Raw genomic sequence first — 25,701 nt, forward strand, 5'->3', positions numbered from 1 at the left:
GCTCATGTTTTCTCTTAGAAATTGGATTTTACCCTCTCCCTGCCTCTCTGAGTCTTGTGAAGAAAACACGTGAAATTAAAAGTATGGGGTTTTTTTAATTCAAATACGAGATATTAATGGAAATAATTTGAAAGTACTAGACTAAAAGTAATGGGAGTTAGATATAATGTGAAATTTTATCTATTCTCATGCTTAATACAAAAAAAAGAAGTCTTCAATGGAAAACTGATTCTGGTCTGGATTACACATTAACTGGGAAAAATCCAATACAAAATTATATATTTTGAAAAAAAGTCTATACTTATTCTCTTTATTATGATAGCCTAGAACAATTAAACTGAAAAAAAAAGTTACTTATAACCTCTCTAAAGACCATCCCTGATAGTGTAGTGGTCAGAGCATGCTCTAGCTGGTAAAAGTCACATCCTAATTTATCATTTTTCTCAGGGGTCCTTCTGTCTTCTACAAAGCTGATGCATGGCACATGCCATGGTTATTTTAGTTTCTTGCACAGTGCATCAGTCCTTTTCCCTAATAGCTGTGCTTCAAAGATTTTAGGTATTTCAGCTAGAACAATTTCTCCCTGTGGGTTATAAAATAGAGTTGAAAACCACAAGTGGTTCCACTCTGTTTAAGAATGCCTATTCATCACCTTTATTCCCCAAACTCTGTGATGCCTGACCCTTTCATTTTATTAGTCCCTCCAGGAGAAGAATCAGATCACAAACTGTCACAATTACTTCAGAGAGAATTTACTAGAGAAGATGGTTGTAACATCAGAACTAGATGAGGAGAAATAGAAAGATCTTCAGCATTAGTTAAATAAATGGTGAAAGAGCTTTTACCTCCTCTGGCACAGAAGTTAGCTACTAGAGGAATATTCTTAAAATGCACAGTTGAAGCAACATACTTATTCATGTCAATGTCATTTAGTCATCACAGACACGCTATGAAAGAACATGAATAGGTATTTATTCCAAGCAGTTCTTTACTTTCTATTTCTACTCCCCCTATAAATTATTTTTTTATAAGTTTTCTCTATTCTTGGTTGGTTCTTTTGATTTTTTTTTTCTCATAATTAACAAGGGCATGTAATGCAACATGCTCGTTCAGTATTGCATTTGTTTTTAGCATTAAAAAGTTGTGCTCTAAAGAGCTAGTAAGCCAAAACTTTGGAATGTATTATTTCAGTAAAGGATTTTATGAGGAGGGTAGACATTTCAGATTAAGATTTAGCTCAAATTGTATTTCAGAAGAGCAGTTTTTCAATCAGAACATTAATTTTGTGTGTGGGATATTTCACCTTATTTGATATTTTTGCAAGTAATGTAAAATTTAGGTGGTCAAACAGAGATGGAATTCAATTAATACACTCAGCTGAAGTGTGTAGATGGAATTCAATTAATACACTCAGCTGAAGTGTGTAGCTGTCTGAGTAACTGATAATTAACCTCTCTAGAGCTGTGTCTCTCTGGTTTCCTCACAGACATTTCTAGAAAGGTCCTGCTTTTATTTTGATTGGAATTCCTGTTTTTCTGGTCTGATATGGCTTCATGTGTTCAAGTGTCATGGGTGTTTGAGTTTATGGATTTTAGGCCAGTTTCTGTAAAGGGAAAAAAAAAAATTAACTGTTATACTTTAAAAAGGAATGAAACAAACTAACTCTTAATTATTTATTTAAATAATGTAATATAATATATTGTTGCTTATTTGCATAATAATGTTACTGTAACAGAAATATATGTCTTTCTCTACAGCTATGTGTCAGTGAAACTAGTTCATTCCAACATGAAATTTCTAGACCAGATGGAAAAGACTATCAGGAAAGACAGGTTTATAGAGAATTGGAGTGCCTACTACTTATCTTGGGGTTTTGCCTTCTGAAAACTTGAAACTGGGCCTGTGTACACTAGCTGTAATTAATCTGTTCAACTTGGGTTTTGTTTAGTTTGTGGACTCCACAGATAAAAGAACTACCAGCCACGTCAGCAGTGTTGGTGGAGGAGACGGCGACCACCTTTTTATTATCTGAGTTATATACAATAGCTCATGTTTTCAAGAACGATTAGGTTCTGAGTTTTGTAGTTTTGTAGTTTGTAGTATTCATGATTTTTCTTTTGTTCCCTGAAAATGTTACTCTCTTGTGAATGTATTGTGATGTTGGCTTTTCGCATATTACATAATTGTTATGAATGTATTGTGATGTTGGCTTTTTTTTCATGTTCCTTAATGTTAGAAAAACTTTACCTAGATTCTGTAATGTAATACATGATATAGAATGTCTGTTGTTTATGTAGTCCATTTAGAAAAGATAGGCAGAGAAAGCCTTCACATTCCTGGAGTATCTTATCAGAGAAGAAGAAGAAGACAGGAAACCAGAGAGAAGAATTTATGGAGGGAGCAGAGGCGGAATGGAGCCAAGGAGGAAGATAAGGCTGATGGGATGATACACAGAAACTCCAAAGAATTTATGAATCATGCATGATTGTGATGAATATGCAATAAGAGATGTACTTTTAAAGACGATCTTTTGGATGTAGAGGTGTGTGCCTTTGGATCTCTGCCAAAGCACCTGGCCGTAATACCCTTTTTGCTGTTGTCTCCTAATTGTCCCTTTTATTAAACTTTCCTTAAAATTTTACTAAGAATGAACCTCATTTTTCACACTTCTGAGAACACAATTACAATTTTCTGGATTTGTATATCACTTTATAGTAACCCAAAAAATTAATTAGTTTTTTAACATATATATGTGGTGTGATGCCAGAAGTACACCTGGAAGTGCTGGGGACCTGTATCATCTCTTCCTTACCCAGTATTATAAGAATATTTAATGTTTCATCATATGTGGAATCAAAGATTTTATAATATTCTTTTAATGTAATCGCATTAATTGAAGAGTAGCTAACGAGCTAAGATTTTTTTACAGGCAAAAAGAACAGCCCATCAGACAATCAGTCTTTTACCTCCAAAATTGCCAAATATCTCAAACATGGGTTGAGTAATAGGAATACTTTTCAAAATATCCTTTAGGAGAACATTATTAATGAATTTGAGTTCAACCAGGAGCATGTGTCAAGAAAAAGAGAAGAGTATCCTTGACTTTGGCATTCCAACTTTAGGTAAAGATACATCACTCTGTTTTAATTACGCTGGTAATGCTTTGGAAAACTTTGGACAATGGTGTCCATGAACGGTAGCATCGTATTATCATTTTAGCTGCTTTGAAGAACGTAAGTGTTCTCATGAATATAACAAAAACAACCTGCATTATGCTGATGGTTTTGAACTTGCTATCTCAACACAGTGACCTTGATTTGAAGTATGAACAATATACATTGGAAATGGGGCAGCATGCTCAATATGATACAGTTCTACCAGCTCCATTGCAGTAAGGTGCCAGCTCAGCCTTGGCACAGCTGGAATATATATGCAATGAGGAATACTTAACAGTCTCAATTTTTCCCTTTCTCAGGGTAGTTAAATAATTGTCTAATGTGTTTTTTGTTCTTACCTTATCCTTTTTCACATCAAAACTTCAAATCAGCAAAAAAATGTGTCCTTCAATGCAGATGAAAGTGAAATAAAAAACATTTCTGACCCTTGTTACATGTACCCTCTAGATTTGAAAATTTGTTCTAAACAGAGCAATATTTATGTTGTACAATATGGAGTATGGGGTGATTGCCATACACTATTGAAAAGTTGTCCTCAGGTTTTACAGATGCTTATGCCTAAAAAGAAGGTGCTAAATACCTCGTTGGGAGACGTGTATTTTAGTGAGAGTATTTCAGCTTAAAAGACCATTGTATAACCTGCTTAAGTAGATATGATTTTAATAATTTTATGTTATCCCTGCCCTCGTGGGCGTCAACAGCTCTTGCCAGTTTAGTGTTGTTGGAAAAACTTACTTAATATCCATTCCAGTCCTGGGTCCAGGCCATTTATGAAGATGTTGAAGAGCACGGGGCTGAGGATGGAGTCCTGCAGAACCCCACCAGTGACAGGTCACCAGTCTGGTGTCACCCGATTTACTGCAACCCTTTGTGCCTGACCTGTGAGCCAGCTGCTTGCCCATCACATGCTGCGTTTACCCAGCTGTGTGCTGAATGTTTTATCCAGAAGGATTCTGGGAGGGACTATATCAAAAGCTTTGTTGAAATCTGTCAACTGGTTCTCTTGATCAATGAGGTGGATTACCTAGTCATAAAAGGAAATCAGATTTTACAAGCAGGGTTCTAATTCCATCAGAACTTGTGTCCTGAACTGATTATCTGGCTACACAAAAAAAACCTTTGTATTCTTCCAGGCTATATTAAATGAACTTTTATTTTTCTGATCTCTCCCCCATCCTCCTGGGGACCAGTGAACTAGTGGCGGCATGATCTTTAGTTGGCAGCTGGTGTCAGAATATGACACCCAGGGTTAGGAAGAAGAGTGCAATGACAGATGAATATTTCCTCCTCTGTAGTGTAACATCTTGTTCATCTGGGGAAAAAGGATGACTTTCTTTTTCTGATCTAGGAAGTGTTGAAGTTTGCAAACATCCAACCCTGGACAAAACTTTGCTTCTTGCAGCTGATTGTCCCCTGTGTGATTTTGAGCAGAAAAATAGGCTTCCTGTTAAGGTCTTTAATAAGTCTGATTCCAGTGTTGACAGAAAGCCAGGTTTTAGAAGCAGCTGATGAGAGAGCAGCCTAATAATGTTCTCAACTTTCTTTCAAAAAGAGTGTAGAGTGAAAAATCTATTGGATAGGTTTGTTACCATCCTTGGCGAATTCATCTAAGATTTTATCTTTAACCTGTGTGCTAATCCCAGTGGGACTAAAAATATGTGTAATGACCTAAATCAAAGTTTACAAGAAAGCAACAGTTTGGAAAAGGTTGGAAAAACAAATGGAAGAAATGTCCTTTGAAGTGCCAAATGATGATAGAATTTGCATTTCTTTTTTCTTTTTTTAAATTTTTTTTTTAAAGTGTGGTACTTCTTGCATTTATTATTTTTCCTAATTATCACTCAGTTTTTGTCATTAACTGCTTGTGAAGTTTTATAAAATAAAGCCTATGGCTAATAAAGTACAGAGGCTTATGTATGGTTTTAAACAGAAATAACCCTACTGACTTCAAGAAGAGTGAGTCATATGTAGTAAGATTTTAATTTTGATTAGGAGTGCATCTCTGAAAACAATTTTCTGATAGTTCCTATTTTTGTTACTGTGCGTTTTCACACAGCCTTGAGTGTATATACGTGGTTTCTGTCATAGGAAATGGAATTAGAAGACAGACTTTAGGGATATATTTAATATAAAATGCACAGATCTTCTACTGCAATTTTGGGGAATACATTGGCGTTAATTTTTATTTCAGTTTTAGCAGCTACTGGTCTTATTCCTGTTTCCTTCCTAAGCTGATCTTTGCGACATGTTTTTCCTATTTCCTGTTTTTATTTCTAAAATTGAATTTTCACCATATGATCTGTAAAAATAATGGAGTCCTGAAATAAACTCTGAGGAAACAGAGGATAAAATTAGTCTGATGAGCCAAAAAGTTAAAAAAATTTAAAAAGCAGCTTATGTTGCACCATTTTAACTGTGTTTAAGTAAAATGGTTACTACATCTCTAGGTATGTCCAGGAAAGAGAGGATGAAAAATTTAACATAATTTTAAACACACAGTGCCCATAGGGATTTCTTTTACTTCAGTGTTTTTGTAACAGATTTATTTGTTTCAAAACAAAAAGTATTACAATGAACACTTTGGAAAGGATAGCCTGACAAAATGCAATAAACAATTTTGTCCCTGCTTTATTTTTTCAACAGTGATTTCTTACTTAACTATAGAACTGAAATTAGTTAAATTGAGTGTGAATTGACAAAACAGTCAAATCTGGGAGAAATAGCTGAATCTCAGTGCGTATATAAAACAAGAACTAAAGAATGAGTCTGATATCATCCAGTCATTATAGAAATGGCACATTAAACTGTTATGGGGAACATTTTAAATGGCTTCAGTAATTTATTGCTTTCCAGTGATCTTTCAAGCATGCACTAAAAGACATTGTCTCAATTTCTTTAAAATTGCTAGGCCCAATATTGAATAGTTTGTGTAACAGTCATAATGCAATACATACAAGAAAAACTCAGGGTTTTTTTACCCATATTTTTAGGCTGAAGCCCTAAGCCCGCCAGCCTGTCCTCAAAGGGCCAGTGCTCCAGCCCTGACCATCACGATGCTGCTCGGCAGAGCTCACTCTGGTTTCTTGACGTCTCTGGCACTGCTGGATACAAAATTGCACCACTGTCTGTGATCCAAAGAGAGCAGAGTGGAGGAGAAAGTCCTTTCTTGTAGCCGTCCCTGCTGCAAAGCCACACCACTGGTTTGAGTGAGTTTCAGGAAATTCTGCTTGTGATTACAGAGCAGGTTTAATCTCATGGGCTAAAATAGAAAAATACATCTGTCTCAAAATATACCACGCTTTCCTTAGAGAGAAGGCAAACCTGGCAATTAGTGATCTCATGCTTGAAAAACGTGCTGTGAAGATCACCAGCATTTTTTTCCTGCAATTTGGACAGTTGAAATTAAGTACATAACAGAATGTAGGACCATAATTTTAAGAACATACTTATTAATTTTATACAGTTTTCTAGCAACATTTCTGCTCAAGGTTGAATCTTCTTCTTGCCAAACTTCATCCATCATCAGTAATGTTTGCTGATTTTAAAAGTCAGTGTATGGAATCTAAGTAGCATTGACTCATGCTTGTGAAAAATTTAATGTCTTAACTACTTGGCAATGCACATAACAACTTTTGTTGTATCCTGAGATTTCTGAAAGGCTTACTGATATTTATTACATATTTATTTACTATGGGCAGAGTTGGTGCCATATTCTTCCGTTTTGGCACAGTCTGGTTCAAAGTCAAGTAGCCTGGGAATAGAATTTTGTATAAAAGTGACCAGCTTCCTAGTGATCCCTAACTCAGACTTTATGTTTTCTAGAAAATAGGTACTGTTCGCAGTGAACTAATTAGCCACATCATTTTACAGAAATCTGCTCTGTAATCTGCATGCCATCTGTTCACTTTAGTCCAGAAAAAACAAACTTTAACTCAGCTCTGTAATTATGTCACAAATCATTTCAGTTTGTACATAGCTGTCTTTTCTCTTTAAAAAAGTGCGTCAAAATAAGTATCTACCTGTGCAAAACGTGTTCTTGATGGTGTCACATGAAAAGGTCTACTTAATGGATGTGCTTGACGTACACTCTTCAAGACACGGTAATCTATATTCTCTATGCTAATTTTGAGATATACCTTATGGCTGTTTCTCAGTGTCTCAGTACCAGGAATAGTGATCTCATAGCATGAGGAGAGCAGGTTACTTGTATACTGTGCTAATTATAGCCCCAGTCAAAGAATCAAATAAAGCACTACATTAAAAGCATCTCAAAAACCATATTAAAAAAAAAAAAAGGAAGCACAGTGATGTATCTACTGAAACAGAAAATTCACACCACTTTCAATCATGAGACCCCCATCAGTAGCTACAGCCAACCAGTTACTTCAATTTGCAAATTTTCAAGGTCTTTTCTTTCCCTTCCTCATATTTTTGTTTCAAGGACATTCTGAATTTTAGCAGTTTGAAATGTTTTTCTAACAGTTACCTGATTTATTTGTAAGTAAGGAATATATGGCTTTTCTCATTTGACCAGTTTGTTTAAACAGCTCTTTCAGCTTCCTGGTGTTCATATCTTTGCATTTGTTGAAAGTAATCCATAAATTTGATGTAGGTCTCCAGGGGTTTTCTCTGTCAGACCACATTCCTCTAGCTTAACTAGAAGATCTCTTGTCATATGAGGTAATACACTGCAGGAGGAGTTCTTTACCATCCTAACACAAGTCATCAGAACCCATTATGGACTGAATTTCTCTTTATTAAATAAAATATCCGGGGGGAAATGAAGGCAAATAAAACTTCAAAGGGATATGACCTGAATTACATACAATATTCAAATGACAGTTCACTGCTAAGTGACATAAAAGTAGGAAAAAAAGCACCTGTTTACCTAGGAGGTTGGTCTGGAGCTTATTTTGCATTCCTTCAACATGAAACACAGTAGTAAGATATTCTTAGCTGTTTCAACAGAGTAACGCTTGTAAAGAGAGGCTTCAGTCAATGAACACTTCAAAAAATGGTTAGTTCTTTTATAACAGGAAGCTTGTCTTTTCATTTTTTGATAGCCTCTGGGAATGTATTGGATTTAGACTAAATCACATGGCAAAAATTTTATTACTCTTTCCGAAAATATGGTCATGTATGCTTTTGCTACTCTGCCCTTACAGAAAAATTGATTGCATAGTATAGTATTTCCAGCACTTTCTACTCATAGAAGTATTTAGACAGCTGGCATTTTGTTCTTGAGTCTCAGCTTTAGGCAGCAGAATTGGGCTAGTAGATAAAGTTACTCTTAAAATTTGTGTAATGTCTCTAGCCATTTGCACAATTTTGAAGGCAAATATTTTTATCTATTACTTCAATCATCTTTCAGTTTATGGAATATCTCTGAAAAGAAGACTCTCAATTTTTGTAATTATTTTTAAAAAATATTCAAATATTTATTTCAGGAATCTCATAAAATAAATTACACTGCAGTTTTTATGCATATTCAAATTTAAAACTTCATTGCTTGGTCAAAAAGATCCCACATAGTGGATAAGATCTCTCTAATTTGCATAGTGAAGGAATTCTTGATGGAATTTGCCTGTGTAAAATTTGCCTGTTCCTATTCATTTCTGACAATCTAGCTTGAAAGTTATGCTGCAGTGTCTATCTTGGTCAACAAAATTCATGTTAATTCAAAACATAAGGTGGCAAAACCTTATAGTTGTAGTAAAACAAACTTGTAGTAAATTTGTCTTAGGCTGATTTTGTATTGGCAGAAGTCAGTGGTAGCTACATCTCTTTGTGATTTATAAAGACGTTAAGTCAGACTCCTAAAAAGACAAATAGATTTGCCTGTTTTTCTTTGTTGGTCACAGGTCCATTGCTACTGTTGTTTTCATTGGCTTGGATTATGGGAGAGAAGGGGTAAATCAGTGTGCAGACATGGTGTCACTGGTGACATCTTGGTCTAGCTGAAGGTGTTGCTGCTTACTGAAAGAAGGTTGCACTAGATGACTTTGAGAGGCCCCTTCCAAACCAAACCATTCTATGATTCATGATTCTATGTTCTTTCCTTCATGCTTGCAAGCAAACTTCAAGATGATCCAGTCTAGGACTCTTGAGGTGGGTGGTTCAGTGTTGTGCTAACCACAGCTATGTCACCTTTGATTTGTAACTAACTGATGGTTGAACAGTTTAAAATGTGAGTATTCAGTATTCAGTTCTATCTGTGAAAAAAATCTTGGTGAAATACAGTTAATATCCTGAGTAGTTTTAATGAATTTCTCAAACTTTTTTGGTTTTTTGTTTACTTTTATAGTTCGAAAGAAATTGTCTCAAATCTGTTTTCATTTTGTGTAGATGTGATACATGCAGTTTTTATTTTTGTGGAGCTCATCTTCATTTGCCTCCACTGATCCCAGCTGTGGCTTTCTGGTGCCTTTTTTTTTTCTCTACTTCTTGATTTCTAATTAATATTCTGGTTGAGGAAGAGGTTTTCTCTTTTGCTGGGACACTTTTACCTTAAATCACACATGTGTAAATACATGCACATCCTCATGCATACACAGATGTGCACATGCACACATGTAAGCCCCAGACATGTACTAGAAAACTTTGTCTTTTTTTTTCATTTAAAACATTTTTATACTTATTTATTCCAGACAAATAAATTTACTAGGAATCTCTTGTTCTTCTTTCATAGGTAACTCTTATAGCATATTTTTGAATTGAATCTCTTCTCTGGTGTAATCTCAGGTAAAACCTCCCTTCAAAAGTTTCCACTATATTGTTAATAAAAACATTGGTAATATGCAAAGGAAAACAAAATCTTTTAAATAAATTAACAAAGAATAATTAAAAAAAATAATAAGTAAGACTTGTTACTAGGAAACTCCAACAAACTCATAAACTTGTAGAAAAAGAGGTAGTGTCTAGTCTATGTGAGGCAATTCAAGAATTAGATTCGGCTGAAAAATAGACACTTTACTGTAGTGAGATTTTTAGCTGAAAAACAGTGCTGTGCCCAGAAAGCATGCACAAATCCAAAGCAAAATGTTTCACAGAATTTGTCATATGAAGAAGAGGCTGCTTTCTTTCTTTTCTAAGTCTTAGTGAAATTTTTTTTCAGTATTTTTGAATAAAGACGATTAGAACCATGTCTTTCATTTAGATTATGGCATTAGGAAATATCATCTGGGTCTTACTTGTTTTAACATTTGCCATCTTGTCATAGAGAATTATTTATTTTCAAAGAATACTTTAGACAAAACTTTGGTAAGAGTTTCCAACAAGCATCTAACAAGTACAAAATAATGGTTAAAAAATTCATGTGCTGCCAGCATGGAATTCTGTAGAACCTGGAAGAGTGAGTGCTGGGCAGAGATTTTTCTCTGGACCTTTTATCTAGCATTTGCTGTTTTAAGAATAATGATGGTACAGCAGTTTGGTCTTTAACAATGATTTTGCCCTTATTTAGGATTCTTAAGAGCTTGTGTATCTTGAAAAATGTTTAATTGCCTTTAAATTTTTATTGATTTTGTAATTACCTCACTGAGCAGTGTCAGATAAGTGTCAGATTAGTGTCAGATAAGAAAAAAGGACAAATGCCTTTGATTGCAGTGGCACTTTCACATTAAAAGAACATCTGATGAGGATTCTATACTTAAAAAAAATAGGCTAAATATAAATGAACAGTTGAATATATTGTTTTAACATACTGATTTTGAAGTGTCCCAAATTGGAATTCACCAATCACTGACTCCATCATGCCCATCACATGTACTCCAGACCTCACTGAGTTTGCAAAGTTGCATCCACCAATATAATAAGAATAAAACTGCTCTGGCAATGTAACAGCAAATCAGACTTAGTTTCCAAGTCATCTCAGAGTGCAGCTGACCTTTATCCGAACATGCCTCAAGGAGTGAGTTCTACATTAGTGAGATTTCCTGATTTCTTTCAGATCCATAAAGCACATAAGTAAGATTGAACAATTGAATTTACTATCTACTTGAATTAGAGTTCAGCAGGTGGGGGGTGAACATGTATTTCACATATCAGATTTTATCCCTCCAGAAAGGGCAGGGAAAGACTGAAAGTAAACATATTGTATTTTATCATACATTATATCTTATTTTGCTGTCATAAATATGGTTCCAATCACATCTGACACACTGTCAACTGTTTTCTGTTTTCTCTTATTTAGAAATAAGGGAACAAAATGCAAATGGTTCTCCAAGACAAACAAGTGACATGAATTATACTTTTATTGTGTCAGTGTTTGTATCTCACAGGCTTTGTTTTTCCTAATTTCAACAGTGATTTTGATAGTATGGACTTTTTATCTCAGGGCACTTCTCCAGACTACCAGTGAATTAGTAGAGAAGCAAGAAAAGATAATTCAGTTTCTATTTTGCTTAACAAAGGCAAAACATAATTTAAGTACCTCATACAGAAAATTTTCCCAAAGTAATTATTTCAGCCACCTTTACTAAACAGGTACGAACATGTTGATTTTTATTTTTCACATTGTTGTGCTGAAAGCTTGTGAAGTGCTGTGGAAAAATGTGTTGTGGAAAGACAAAGCTCAGCATGGAGGAGCACCTATACTGACAGTAGTTCACCAGGGATAAACTGTGTGCACACATTAGGAGAAGGAACACTGACTTTAGTGTGCTGCCCTAAGAGAGGCATGAAATAGGGAATGGAGCAGCTTAGAGATGTTGCAGTCATGGTCAATGCAGGTAAGAGGAATTAAGACAAAGGAATGACCCAAATAGTGACTAAAAATTGAGCTTCGCATCCTCAAATTGACAATACGTTTTACTTTTCAAGCACCAGTATACGCTAATGAAATAAAACCTGTACATGTTTGACATGTATGACTAAAGTCACTAAAACTCCACCTGATCATGAAATTACATCAATTGAAATTTTATCTTTTCCCCATCCTCAAAAAACCCAATATGAATATAACTTAAGGGGGAGGAAGATCAGAGGAGACTACTTTTGTATTCTGGGACAGTCAAAGGGCTGTACCCACCTCCTCCCATGGGAACACCTATTGGGTAAACCTATTTCTGCAGAAATACAGTTGCTTATGCTTTCTGACATCAGTGGATTTATCAGCAGTGACTTCTGAACCTTATTCTGTCACAATAGTCAATAAATTGCACTATTTGTGATTCTTGCATCTTGTTGAATGTTCCCAGGCTTATAGGGTAACCCACATTATTAGTGCAACTGGGATTGCGAGCATGGCCAAATTTACAGTGTAAATTATGCTGTTTGTGTGTCTGGCACCTTTACAGACTTATAGTGGAGAATTGCCTACTCTAAAATACTGTCTGTGGAGGATCTACTGAGACAGCAAGCAAACATTTGTTTAAATTGCATGTGAAAGAATCTTACAAACATCAAGATTTGGTCTCTTTCTTGTGTTCCTCTATTTTGAATCAATTTCTACAGGAGTTATAATTCTTCTAGCAATTTCTCTTACCTGGCAGAAATCCTGTCATTCTGTTTTTTTCCTCTTCTTCATCTCTATCTCATTTGTCCCATATGTCTTCAGACTGTATGTATACTAGTGAATTTTTCAGCTCCTAACTCTACTACTGTCCAGCTGGGCATCATAATAAGATCACTTGTCTTACATTTTATTGCCACATTTGTTCACCTTTCTCCGTGTTTCTGCAGCCCTTGTCCTTAGCTTGTACTGCAACTAGGCATTGATTCTGGTCTCAGAATAACCAGTTTATGCTATTGTAATTTTCATCTTGCTTGATCACAGAAAAGAAATGTCTTCTTCATTACTGTTTTGAAGATAGTATACCAATTTAACTTGAGAAGCTGACTGGTGATTTAGACATGTTATTTTGATTTCATGTGGGATAGAGTTAACTTTTTCTCAGCAGATAGTATGATGCTGTGTTTTGGAATCAGAATGAGGTTAATATTGTCGCAAACGGATGCTTTGTTTCTTGCTAAGTCATGTTTGTCCTAGAACAAGGACTCTTCTTTTGTGAGGGAGCATAGCTGGGACAGATGACCCAAACTGGCCAAGAAGGTATTCCACACCACAGAATGTAATTTCTAGTATATAAACCAGGGGAAGGTACCTGGAATGAGGGCTGATTTAGCTATGTGGACTTTCCCACAGGAGACAGTTTAAATAACCTTATTATTAGTTAAAAAAAAAGGCAGTATGTTTTCCTAATGAAAGTTTTATTTGCAGCTGAGTAACATGAAGGAACATTTACCATTTGCAGCATGGCTGCCTTTTGTGCAAAAACAATCTGCAAATTAGTGAGAATTTCCCAAGGAAATGAATATTGCTTCTAGATGTGTACACTTAAGTATGAAAGATGATTAGCTTAATGACTCAAGTGCTTGTAGCCCATTCCTAATTCACCTAGCAGAAGAAAACTATATTTTGCTTTCTGACAATACTTTGAATAGTTTTATAATCTCACTGCATTTTGAAAGCAAGAATCAGTAACGCATAAATAAGTTAGTTATTTAAAAACATACACTTGAAGTAAACTTTGAAGAGAGCCTTTAAAAGAAAATCCTTTTATCTGGACAGAGACTTTGTTCTGTACAAGCTGGATCAATTGACTGAGGACAATTAGATAAGGCTCAGTAAGACAAAGTGCCAGGTCTGCATTTTGGTCACAACAACCCCAGTCAGTTGTGGTGGGGACAGAATGGCTGGAAAGGCTGCCCAGAAAAAAAGGATTTTGGGGGTACTGGCTAATAAATAGCTGAACATGATCCAGCTGGACCAGCTGTGCCCAAGAAGGCCAATGGCATCCTGGCCTGTATCAGCAATAGTGTGACCAGCAGGACCAAAGGCAGTGATTGTCTCTCGGTACTGGGCACTGCTGAGGCCATGCACCTTGAATCCTGTGTCCAGTTTTGGGCGCCTAAATTCAGGAAGGACATTGAGGTGATGGAGCAAGTCAGAAGGGCTATGGCACTTGGATAGGGTCTAGAGAGCAAGTCATATGAGGAGTGGCTGAGAGACCCGGGGCTGTTTAGCCTGGAGAAAAGGAGGCTCGGGGGTGACCTCATTGCTCTCTACAGCTGCATCAAAGGAAGCTGTAGAAAAGTAGGGATCAGCCTCCTCTCCCAGGGAACTCAGGACAGGACAAGAGCAAAAGGCCTCAAGCTGCCAGGGAGGTTCAGGCTGGATGTCAGAAAGAAGCATTGGAACAGGCTGCCCAGGGAGGTGGTGGAGTCACTCTCTCCAGAAGTGTCCAATGAATGACTGGATGTGGCACTTACTGCCGTGGTCTAGTTGACAAGGTGGTTCAGTCAAAGGTTAGACTCAGTCATTTCTGAGGTCTTTTCTAATATTAATGATTGTATGATTGTATAAATTCAGTCTCACTGATTGAGAAATAATTTAAAAAACCTGATCGTTTCAGCTGCAACCCCATTACAGTCTAAATCAAAATTCTCATTGTCTTCAAAGGTCATGGAATGGGGATCTTCCTGAAGTCTAGGATAAAACCAAAACTTGTGGTTGCAGAAGTGATGCTGCCTTAGTCCCTGCCCTACCATGTAGTTATGTTCCTATAGTTTTTTAAATACATATATACATGTCTGTATAATCTATATCATCTATATCTATATATCCGTCATCTCCCAGAGCCTTGACTTCTTGCAAAGGTGTCCTTTGTTAAAAGATTAGTTGCAAAGCAGTTCAAAAGATGAGAATGATGATGAGATTGGGACATTAGGCCACACACTGAAGTGCATTGTACCAGAAAACAGATGCCTACATTTTCGCATCTTTTATGGGAGTTCAATGTAGACACCCAATGCATACCTCTCAGTTAACCAATGCTTCATCTTTCCCTTTGCTGTGGTTTAAGCTATTAACTAAGCACCACACAGACACCTGTTCACCTTCCCTTGGTAGAAGATAATCTTGGGAGATAATCAGAAGAGTAAAAGTGAGAGAACTCATGGCTTGAGTTAAAGACAGTATAGTAGGTAAAGGAAAAAGAAACATAAGTCAAGGAATTAATTCAATACTTCCCATGGGCAGGCAGGTGTTCAGCCATCTCCAGGAAATCTGGGCTCCACCATGTTTGACTTTGACTTGAGAAGACAAACGCCATCAGTTGGAGCTTGTTACAAAGCAAAAAGTTTGTGCTATTTGCGTAGAATCACATAAATGCTTGGTGTGGTTTAAATTGAATTCAATAATTCAAGCATCATTTAATCATCTCAGCTATGAAGCTTCTTTCTCTTTTATATTATTATACTACAAACTTTCCTGCTTCTGCAAAAATGAAAAGATTTTATGATATTTTCTTATTTTTGTGTTGACTATTTTAAGTTAATAATAATACTTAAAACTCCATGATATAATTCCCTATAATCATAATGATTGTGTCTGACAGTAGGACAGAAAATTTTAGTTGTTTGTCATTTGAATTAGGAGAGAAAGTTATACCAATATCTGTCAGCAATACCCTTACTTGTTCTTTTGCTATAATGAAGATTACTTTTTGCTTTAAACATGGTGTGAATAACCAAGGTGGTAATGGTTTGAGTAGGGAGAGTAAGGGAAAAATACATTCCCTGTTGTGAAGTTAATGCCATCTTGTAGTTCAAAGTGAATAGGAAACAAACATTATATGGTTTGTTAGGTTTAGTCAGCTCTTAGTAAAGTGAGAAGATTTTGCAGATGCTGCATAGCAAAAACATTTTTGCATATACAGACCAGGCAAATGGGGAAGCTACAAAAACTCTGACTCACATTTGATTTTGCTGTTTGCGCTGGACTTATGCGAGTTGGTGGGCACTACCATTCATGAGATATTTGAGCCGACCCAGCAGATATCAACTACCTCCAGGCAAGTGCAAACTGTGATACCAGTTTATAGACCTGTCATTAGACAAGCGCTGAGCAGATTTTTCATCTGCAGCAAAACGTATCATTGATGTTAAAAGAAACAAAACAACATAAACTCTACTCCTTTCAGAGAAAAGGAACACTTTGTGCACAAAATGAGGTGTATGGTATTGCTTTTTCTTTGTCACTTTATCTAGTTTCAATCCTGTTTCTATTACACAAATAGACTTCCATTAGCTGTACTTCATTATAACTACATTATACTTTCCATGCTTCATTGTTTTTCTTTTAGGTAAAGTAGAAACAGCCTGTTTCAAACCCTGACTAAATTTAATGATAGAGAGTCTTTGCAGCAGCTTCAGAGGTCACTTAGGATCAGTACCTTGAAGATTTAAATGTGTTCTCTTTTATAGTAAAAATGGAAACTTTTGATTTCAACCTATGCTGAAATTATTTGGATTTGGTTTTATTTTTCTGTTTTATCTTATTAAACTAATTACTAATTAAATGAGTGCTGAAGAAAAAATCCTTGAAGGCCATCATTATTTGAAGTTTATTATTTCCTTCAGAGAATTAGTGGCTAGACTATGCTATACTCTGCTAGAATCTTCCATTATTATTCTAGGAATTAGTCTATGCAGAGTATTTCTGTTTATACTGGTGAAATTCAGATTCTGAATGGTTGTTTCCCTTGTGATGAGCTATGCTGTCTAGTGGTCTTCACTGGTTGTTGAAAAACTACTCAAAACAAAAAAACTAGATGTGTAGGATTTGCCTCCTGGCAGCCAAGCCAAAACCCCAAAACCTGTTTTTAAATAAGTACTAGTCACATCATTACTTCTATTGCTCACAGGATCCTTATACCCTTCCAAAAAACAGGGCTTGTTCTTCTTGCTCTATTGTCTATTCCAATGTACCTGAGCTTCAACATTTCCCTGAAACTAGAATGGATAAGGGAAAAATATTTGTAAAGCTCACAGTGTGGGACAAAACATTTCTCATCTTGAAGTGCTGAAATTTTTGATACCTTAGATGCTAAGAAAGAGAATAGATTTTGCTGGAAAACTTAGATTGACCTCTGAACTGGGTTGCTTTAACAGTTCTGCACTTTCAATGCAGTATAAGAAATGTTTCGAAAAACATGCTGTTTTACCAGCGGCTCTGTCTACTCACTTTGGACAACAGGGTTGATAATTGCTTGAAGCTGTTCACTTTTCTCTTTGTAAAAATAAATCTTTAGCTGCCTGGGGTCCTCTAGCTTATGAAACACCTACCTTGAACAATGAATGCTCTTTGAAAGAGCAGTTTGTGATTTGTTTTGAGATGTTTCTTGTTACACCTCAGAACAGAATGCCTGAAAAGATTGCATTGATATGTTGGTCCTTAGCATAGATCTGTGTCCCTATAGCAGATCATTAACCCAGAGCAAGCTCTGGAAAGCAACACCCAAACAAACAACAGTGTAAGTATTCTCTGCCGTTATTGTTTTTCAGGTTCTCCGTCAATGAAAACAGTACCACTCTTACGTTAACTAGCTAGTTCTAGGAAAAGACCACAGAGAAAAAAAAAAAAAATTAAATTTAATTAGGGTTTTTTTTCCTGTCCGTCCTTTCTACAGACTTTTTAGAGGTGGTGCAGATTTTTGTTGATCAAACCCTTGGCACATCTATTAAGTTGTTCAGTCATTTATTTTTTATTTAAAGCTACTGTATAATATGATTTTATTTCACTTATTACTTTTTGAATCAATGTGATAAAATTTATTAATTTAAATTACTGTAGTCACAACACAGGTCAGATCGGTGAAGGCTTCTTTTGCACTTAACTGTTCTTACCAAAGTAATTCATATTCATACAAAAAACCTTTAGTGAGTATGAAATCCAAACAACTTCTTAATAGAAATCAAGCTCTTTAATTTGCTTCTAACTTCTGAAATGATATATAAATGATCATCCTGAAGGATGGATATACAAACTATTCTGTCATATAAGTAGTCCAACATGTAGAATTTTATATTTATTATTGACAAAGTAAGCAAAGGTTTGTACTGGAAGGACAAGTATGAATTACTTAAGAATTCCAAAGTAATCTTCAGGTATTTATCCTAAGTCTCGGTAAGAATTTCCTTGTTTTTGAAGCTCCTCACACTAACTGTTCAGTTAAGGTAGGCCAGCACTACTCTTTTGTCAGAGAGTATTGCTATGCTCCAAGCTCTCGGTGATTATCTGCACTGGAAGAATTTGGATATTGTAGAGCAATTCCAGAGAAAGCAAAGAAGATTGCCAGATACCAGGAGCACTTCTATAAAGACAGGCTGCGACGGCTGCAGTGTTCACTCAGATGTGAAGGTCCCACGGACAGCTTAGAGCAGACTTTCAGTACTTAAAAGGGACTTTTAAAAAGTCTGGAGAGGGACTTTTTACAATGGTTTTAACTACAATACAGTAGATTTAGATTAGATATAGGGAAGAAATTCTTTACTGTGAGCGTGGTGAGAACAGGTTGCCCAGAGAAGCTGTGGTTGCCTCATCCCTGGAGGTGTTCAAGGCAGTGTGGATGGGCTCTGAAAAACCTGGTCTAGTGGAAGGTGCCACTGCCCATGGCAGCAGGTTTGGAACTAGATAGTCCATTCTGACCCAAGCTGCTCTATAAATGTATGAATAGTATTAGCAAATCGGGCTTATTTTCAGTCAAAAGCCTGTATATTTTCTACAGAAAAGACAGTTGAATTGTGACATTTTAGGAGTAGTTGATTTGAAATGCTTGAGTTAATAAATTAAAAAATTTCTGAACATATATGCTATAGAGTATCTTTCTCATCTGAAATTTATGCAACTAACTATATAAAGTATAGGTTTCTTTTTCTTCAAATCAAGTATCAAGAACATTACTTTTTGTATAGTACACTATGAAAGTTATAATTGTTTTGCAACCTCTCAGTTTAACACTATCTGATTACTTAGCAACATGCAGCTTTGTCGCGGGTTCAGTTTGTAACTGGGCGGAAACACCAATTTAGTGTAGTGGTTTGGTCTAAAATACTCATTACTGTTTATCTTCTGTGAGATAAGAATTAGGAGAAATGCAAAGCAGGCACCAAACTTGAAAGAATATAAAGAAGTTTATTAACAGACCTAAAAGAAGGGAGAAAAAAAAAAAGAATTATACCACCTTCAGAACTCTCCTCCTCCCCCCGCCTTCCTCCCTTCTCCCACTGACAATGTGAAAAGACAACCCTTAAGATGTTCAGTCTGTTTACCACTGCCATAATAACCTTGTTCAGTCCATTTAGAAAGAGAAGTCTCTTCTTGCTCATGCTATGAAAACATTATCACAACGAGACAGCCGCCCACTTCCAAATATTGTTCAGTCCATTTAGGAAGAGGAGTCTCTCTGCCTGCGTGTGAGTCCCTTCCCCTGACTTGCAGTTTGTTCAAGGTCACACACAGATAGCAATTGGTTTTCCCGTGTTCGAGGGTCCACTCTTGAAGTTTTTTGGGGTACAATTTTAAGGTTGAGCCATTCAGAAACAAAAACAGAGGCCCTTCTCCTTCCCTGGGAGCAAAGGGCCTTCCTCATCTTCATTGTTAGGACTATGGGAGCATCTCTAGGTACTGAGGTTTTCTCCTTTCCCGTTTGGAGCAAAAGTCCTCATCTGGCTCATCTCTCCCGGTCCAAACTTCTCATGAAATTACAGCTGTGTCAGCATCTGCCTATCTCAGTGCAGGTGCTTTTGCTCACAAGCTGAACACTCCACCCCCCATATCTTCATGGAATTACAATGGGATACTCTGATATATCATAGCTTCACAACAGAATTTCAGCTTTAAGCATCTCCTCTCTCTCTTCCCTCAGGTTTTCAGCTCTTCACAGCAGTAAAAGGGTTAATCTCACCTTGGCCTTGCAGCTTTGCAGCTGGAATGTTGAATTTTTCTTATCGCAGTGGAGAGGGGGGAGAGCCGAGCCGCTCCGGCTGCCCACGGCAAGGCAGTGGGGGGGGTTCCATGGCTGGAACAGGTCCATGGCTCCAGGATGGCCGTGGCCCAGCCTGGCCTGGCCCAAGCAGGGCCTGGCCGGGCCCGCTGGCCCCCACACGGGGCCCGCAGCCACCTGAGCCAGAGCCGGAAACGAGAGAGAGCTTGGAGGGGGAATTTGCCTATTCTTAAATGTGGATCACAGAGGTGTTCACAACTTTAAGTGGCTTAGAGAATTGTCCATATACAAACTGGCCAGCTGATAGGTTCTATCAGTTCCCAGAGGAAACTGTAAGCACCCCTTAGCAAGGACGTCCCTTCGGGACTATGCTTGCTAACCTATGACAAGCTTGCAAATCGTTGTAGAGTTTTCCTCCAAATAAAAATGACCATATATGTAACCATATATTTGACTTCATTAATATTGAGACTTCCTTTTCGACTGATCTTGCATGTATGAATAACCTTTTGAGAAAGCAGGATCTGTTGCTTCATTCACACAAATTCATTCTGAAAAGAGTTCAGAGTTATCAAAGGAAGACTTATCTCGAAACAAGATGGGGAAAAAGGAGTATGTGGGGTTGAAAACAAAACCCCAAGTGATCTGTTCTTAGAATAATCAAGTAAGGTCCTTCTGGAATTTTTTACTGGGAAATTGATGAAGACACACTAGGAAAATATGATCCATAAGATCCATAAGGTGTTCTAACTGTGATAAAAGAGGTTATCTGAAAGTTTACCACCACTTTGATCCACTGATGATTGTAAAATGGTGATGATAATTATGTTTAATTTGTAAGTAATAGAGCCTAACTGTAGAGAAGCTGTGCAAAAGATTTTGCTAAGATACAATAATGTGCTTATGGCCCACAGTTTTTTCTCTTTCACTCTAACTGCTGGGAAAAAGAAGTGTTCCAAGTAGTCTGAGCTTTTTTCAATTCATAAATGAACCATAAAAGAAAGCAATTAAAAATACTTAATGTTAGAAAAATTATACCCATTAATTGTACATTATATTATTGTTAAAAATATGGAAAATGTAACTTGCTATTTTAGATATGAGATGCTATCACATTGCAGAGGCAGACTTCATCTTTATTTAGATCTATTTTGTCATATTTGCTATAAGCATGCAAATTTTCTATAAACTGAGATTTTTTTAAAACTCCTACAAAAAATTAATTTACTTTATTTATTTTTTCTTGTGCCTGTCATGATTCTCCTTCAGAATTAGCTCTAAATCTTAATATTTACACTATTGTAATCTCCAGGGATTTAAACTTTCACACTACCATGTATGATGACAACTTTGCTGTTGCTGAAGTACTTCTCCTCACAGAGAGTGAAAATCCCTGAGCTTAAAACTGCCAAGAAGTCTTTAAATTTAAAAATGATACTTGTAATGATTCTGTTTTACCCAGACACTGGTGAAAACAGAGGATGAATTAATTGGTAGGATGTACATATTTTTTATAGAATATGCTTACATTCGAATGTCTGGTGTTCAGTGTTGGTTCTAACCTGTTTTTCTGGTTGCTGGCACTGTAATCTCCATTGAAAAATAAAGAGATCTCACTCATCCAGATTTATCTCCTTTTCTTGTGGTTCAAATGTAACATATTTGAGTCTAAAAATAAGATTATAAATTTGCAGAGATTTTAAACGAGTGCCTCTGAATCATAAGAAATCAATTATTTTCCGTATTATGAATTAAATAAATTTTTTCTGGCATAAACTGATATGTATCTTCCTGAAAAAATGCTTCTAGATACCTTTGATTCTCATATATCTTTTAGAATATACTGGGTCACATGTCTGCTCCTCAAGCTGGGCAGAGCACATGCAGCTTGGATCATTGTTTTACTCTTCTTGTGTCTCAAGAAACAGAAGCCCACAAGCCTGTTTAGTTTTCACACAGAAGATGTTCAGGCAAAGAGCCAATCAGGTATTGCTTTGCAAATCTAACTCTGTAAACCACATTACTGTGCAAAAATCTGGGAGGATCTCCACATCGGCCCTTACAGTCTTTACTTCAGACCTGATCCTCAGATGAAGACACCATTCTCATTCTCCTCTTTCATCTTTTGCCCTCTTTGTACTTTCTCTAGACTGCTTCTGATCTCCTGACTCCAGCTCCCTGCATGTTGTGAAGCCTTACCCCACACGCACTTCTCTGGGGGACCTAAGTCTGCCACCCTTCTCCATCCCTCTGGATTTCAGTAGACGTGTGTCTCACTGTGCCTAGAGGAGATATTTGAAGGTCCTCTGTGTACCAGCTGTACAGGAACACCCCAAAAATTAATCTCCACTGTGAACAAGCCTCCTTTTCAATTCCATCAGAATAAGAAAGAAGATGGGGATGGAAGCCAGCAGAGCAAAATTCACGTATTATTTGGTTTTGTGTGGGCATACACCAGGAGCGGATGTTTGATGCCTGACAATCGTGAGTGTTCATGCTGAGCAGAGGCAGGAAGAAATTTTCTCATGCATCTTAATTGGTGGTTACTCACCCCTGTAACAGACCCTGGCTAGAACACAGGCAAAGCACAACCAATCCTGCTTCCTAGTACTGGCTCATTATCAAACTTAGGTAGGAACAGATGATCTGTAGTGTCTTGTGCCTATGAGACAGAGGAAAGCAGTCACTGAAATGTTTCCAAAGTACAGTGTATCAGGCCAAACTTGTCTCTTGTCCCTGTGCTGAGCTATTCCTGGCACTCCACTGAGCTCTAGTTAGTGTCAGCGTACTACTGTGCACTGTCTCATCCTTGGTTACTCAGAGCCAGGAGCCAGTGGTTTTGTGCAGAGTTAAAATAATTGCGCAGGCCGTTGTAATGCACGTAGCTGTTCTTTCCACTCATTCATGGCAGGGAAAACCTTTGAACTGGTTTTGGTTATAACTGTCGTAATGTTAAAAAATTAATTATTTCTACAGTACAGATTAATACCATCATTTTAAGCAGAATGACCACAGGTGACACATAATAGCATGTAGGATTCACAAACATTTGGATATCCCGTTTAAAATTCTATTGTATTAAAAGACACCACAAGCTATTACAAATGGTTTCTGACTGTTCACTGTACTAACATATGTCTTCTTGAAGTGATTCATGAATCATGTGTGTTTTGGGGTTTTTTTTGAAGTATCACATGAACTAGAATTATTCTAACATGATTAGGTTTCAGATATTTCTAGTGTTGCCTTAATTCTACCCTAGATAAATTTATGCTCAAACTTCTAGCGACTGGGCTGAAACATAACTCATACATTTCTGCTTTGAAAGTGAAGAAATAAACCAACATTATAACAGGAGGATGAACAAGAAGATGTTTTAAAGTAAACTTTTCTGTTCTACCTCTTGCTCTTGATGTACCAGAATCTGTAATGTAATCAGCTATTTTAAATGGAACATAAAAGAGATGAAACCATGTCTGGAGAATTATATATGGAAAATTATATATGAAAAAATATCACAAGACACAAAATATGTTGTGAAAAATCAAGAAATTCTTTATTCTATTAAGATAATATTGAAAATGCACACTCACAGCTGGGAACCCTTGCTCTTAAGAGAGCAGCATGCAGAATTTTACTAATCTAAAGACACAGAAAACAATAGAAAGACAATATGAGTTATCTTTTTCCTTCATGAACTGTGAAGTCTATGGTTTATGTAAAGCTTTTATAGGTGATGCACTTCGATATACAGGTGAGATGCACCCATAGTCCTCAACTAGCGTACATTTCATGTACTTGCGTTGGCTCAACAAAATCAGTCACAGGTAGGTAATCCTACAGTAGCAGATAATTGTCTGTTCTACACAACAGCAGTGTAGAATCCCAAGGAAGTTTTCATTCTGGACTATGTATGTGCTTTCAATAGGAAAGGGAAGGGGGCAGGAGGAAGATGAAATGACCTTCGTTTTCAGTTAATATGAGGACCTTCAAATTGCAGTAAACATGTCTACTGTTTGCATGGGCAAAGCTGATGTTTTTGTGGGGAACCAAGCACCTACACACAAATTTACTTAGAAAACTTTGCTTCTAATTCTGCAAAATAAGCAGTTTCATTTTACTTGAACTATTAAAGGCAGGTTCAGTTGCATTCTGTGAGCTATTAAAACCAACAGAGGACGCTAATAGAGGATGCATTCTAGTAAGACTTCATTGATACATCAGAGTGGCTGTGACTTATACATTAATATAACTGCTGTAACAAAGGTTGCTGGTTTCTTTTCGTAGACCTCAATATTGAAGATGAAAGAATTTAAGGTAAAAACATTGCAACCTTATCTGAGAAAATTTCCAATCTTGGTTTTTGGCTTTATTTTCATTGAAAAACAATAGCTTTTTTACAAAGAGCCCTTGTTTAAAATCAGATGGTGGCATCTTTGTAGCTACAGGGTATATTGTTGACAGCAACAGCATCAAAATTTCTCCCTGAAGTGTTTTAATAATATATTATCCCTTGTTAATTCATCACATCACCATACTTTTATTTTTGGATTTCAAAACCTGGCACAGTATATTCTAAAATAAATTATATGCTGAGAGCTTAAGAGGACTTGTAAGAAAAGAAAGATTTGGAGTACAACCAAAGTCGTCAGGAGTAGTGAAATTTGTAAGCATACTTGATTCCTCTTAGCATACAGCCATAAAATACAGAAGATGACCCTCTTTTCTGCCATACTTTCATACACACATACATTTCATACATTTATTTCAATGACATACTTTCCCAGTAGTAACATGAACACAGCCATTCTTTTTCATGCTGTAGTCTACAGGCCAAGTGGGTGAAAAGAAAATGACAATGTATTTAGAGATTGTTCTTTAAGCTGTGTGAAAAGTATAGTAGAGTCTATTCTGGGGTAAAAGCTTATGAAGAAGCTCTTGAATAGTTACAGTATGAATTTAGTAGATACAAACTCTTTCATAGCAACCACCTGTTCACATCTGATATTCAACTGCAAATGCAGACGGCTCACCATTCTATCATTAAAAAAGCAAGGGTGATTTTCCTCACATTTGCAGGAAACCAGCAGCTATGCAACAAGGAACTGTTCATTGCTGAAAAATTGTTTTTCTGTCCTTACTTTGAATTTCATAAAGTTTTTTTTTTTGCTCTCTTCAAAGAGAAAAATGACCACTTTCTTTCTGTACCATTTTTAAGCCAATTAAAGGCACCTTTTCCAAGTAAAATTATTATTTCTGTCAGTTTTTCTACTGTGTCTATTCTGTATACAGTGGTGTTTTCTGCCTAACTGTTGCTTTTTACCTGTTCTTCAATAAAAAGATTTTGATTCTAGCCTCAACATTGCTGAGTATATGTAAGTTTTATCTGTGATGATCAACTATGTCCTCACTGGAATATGACACCAAAATTCAGATTATATTGCTCTCTTTTCACAAGTAGTTTGTAGTTGTTCATGGCTTTGAAAATTATATTTCAAAAGCTAAATACAATATAAATTCATATAGTATTAATGCCTTCTAGTTAGTCAACATGAATTATCTGTAACTGAACACAGTACTGTTCGAATCTTAATTATATGTCTGTCACTCACAAAATTCCATTTCATGAGAATGTAATTTAAATAATAAATGCACAAAGGGAATGCAAGTAACAAGAATGTATATAACTGAAGTTTATAAGTCCCTAATGCTTGGCCAAATGCAAATTAATATTGAAA

This window comes from Coloeus monedula (genome assembly GCF_965178545.1).
Source record: "Coloeus monedula genome assembly, chromosome: Z".
In the NCBI taxonomy this organism is placed as follows: Eukaryota; Metazoa; Chordata; class Aves; order Passeriformes; family Corvidae; genus Coloeus; species Coloeus monedula.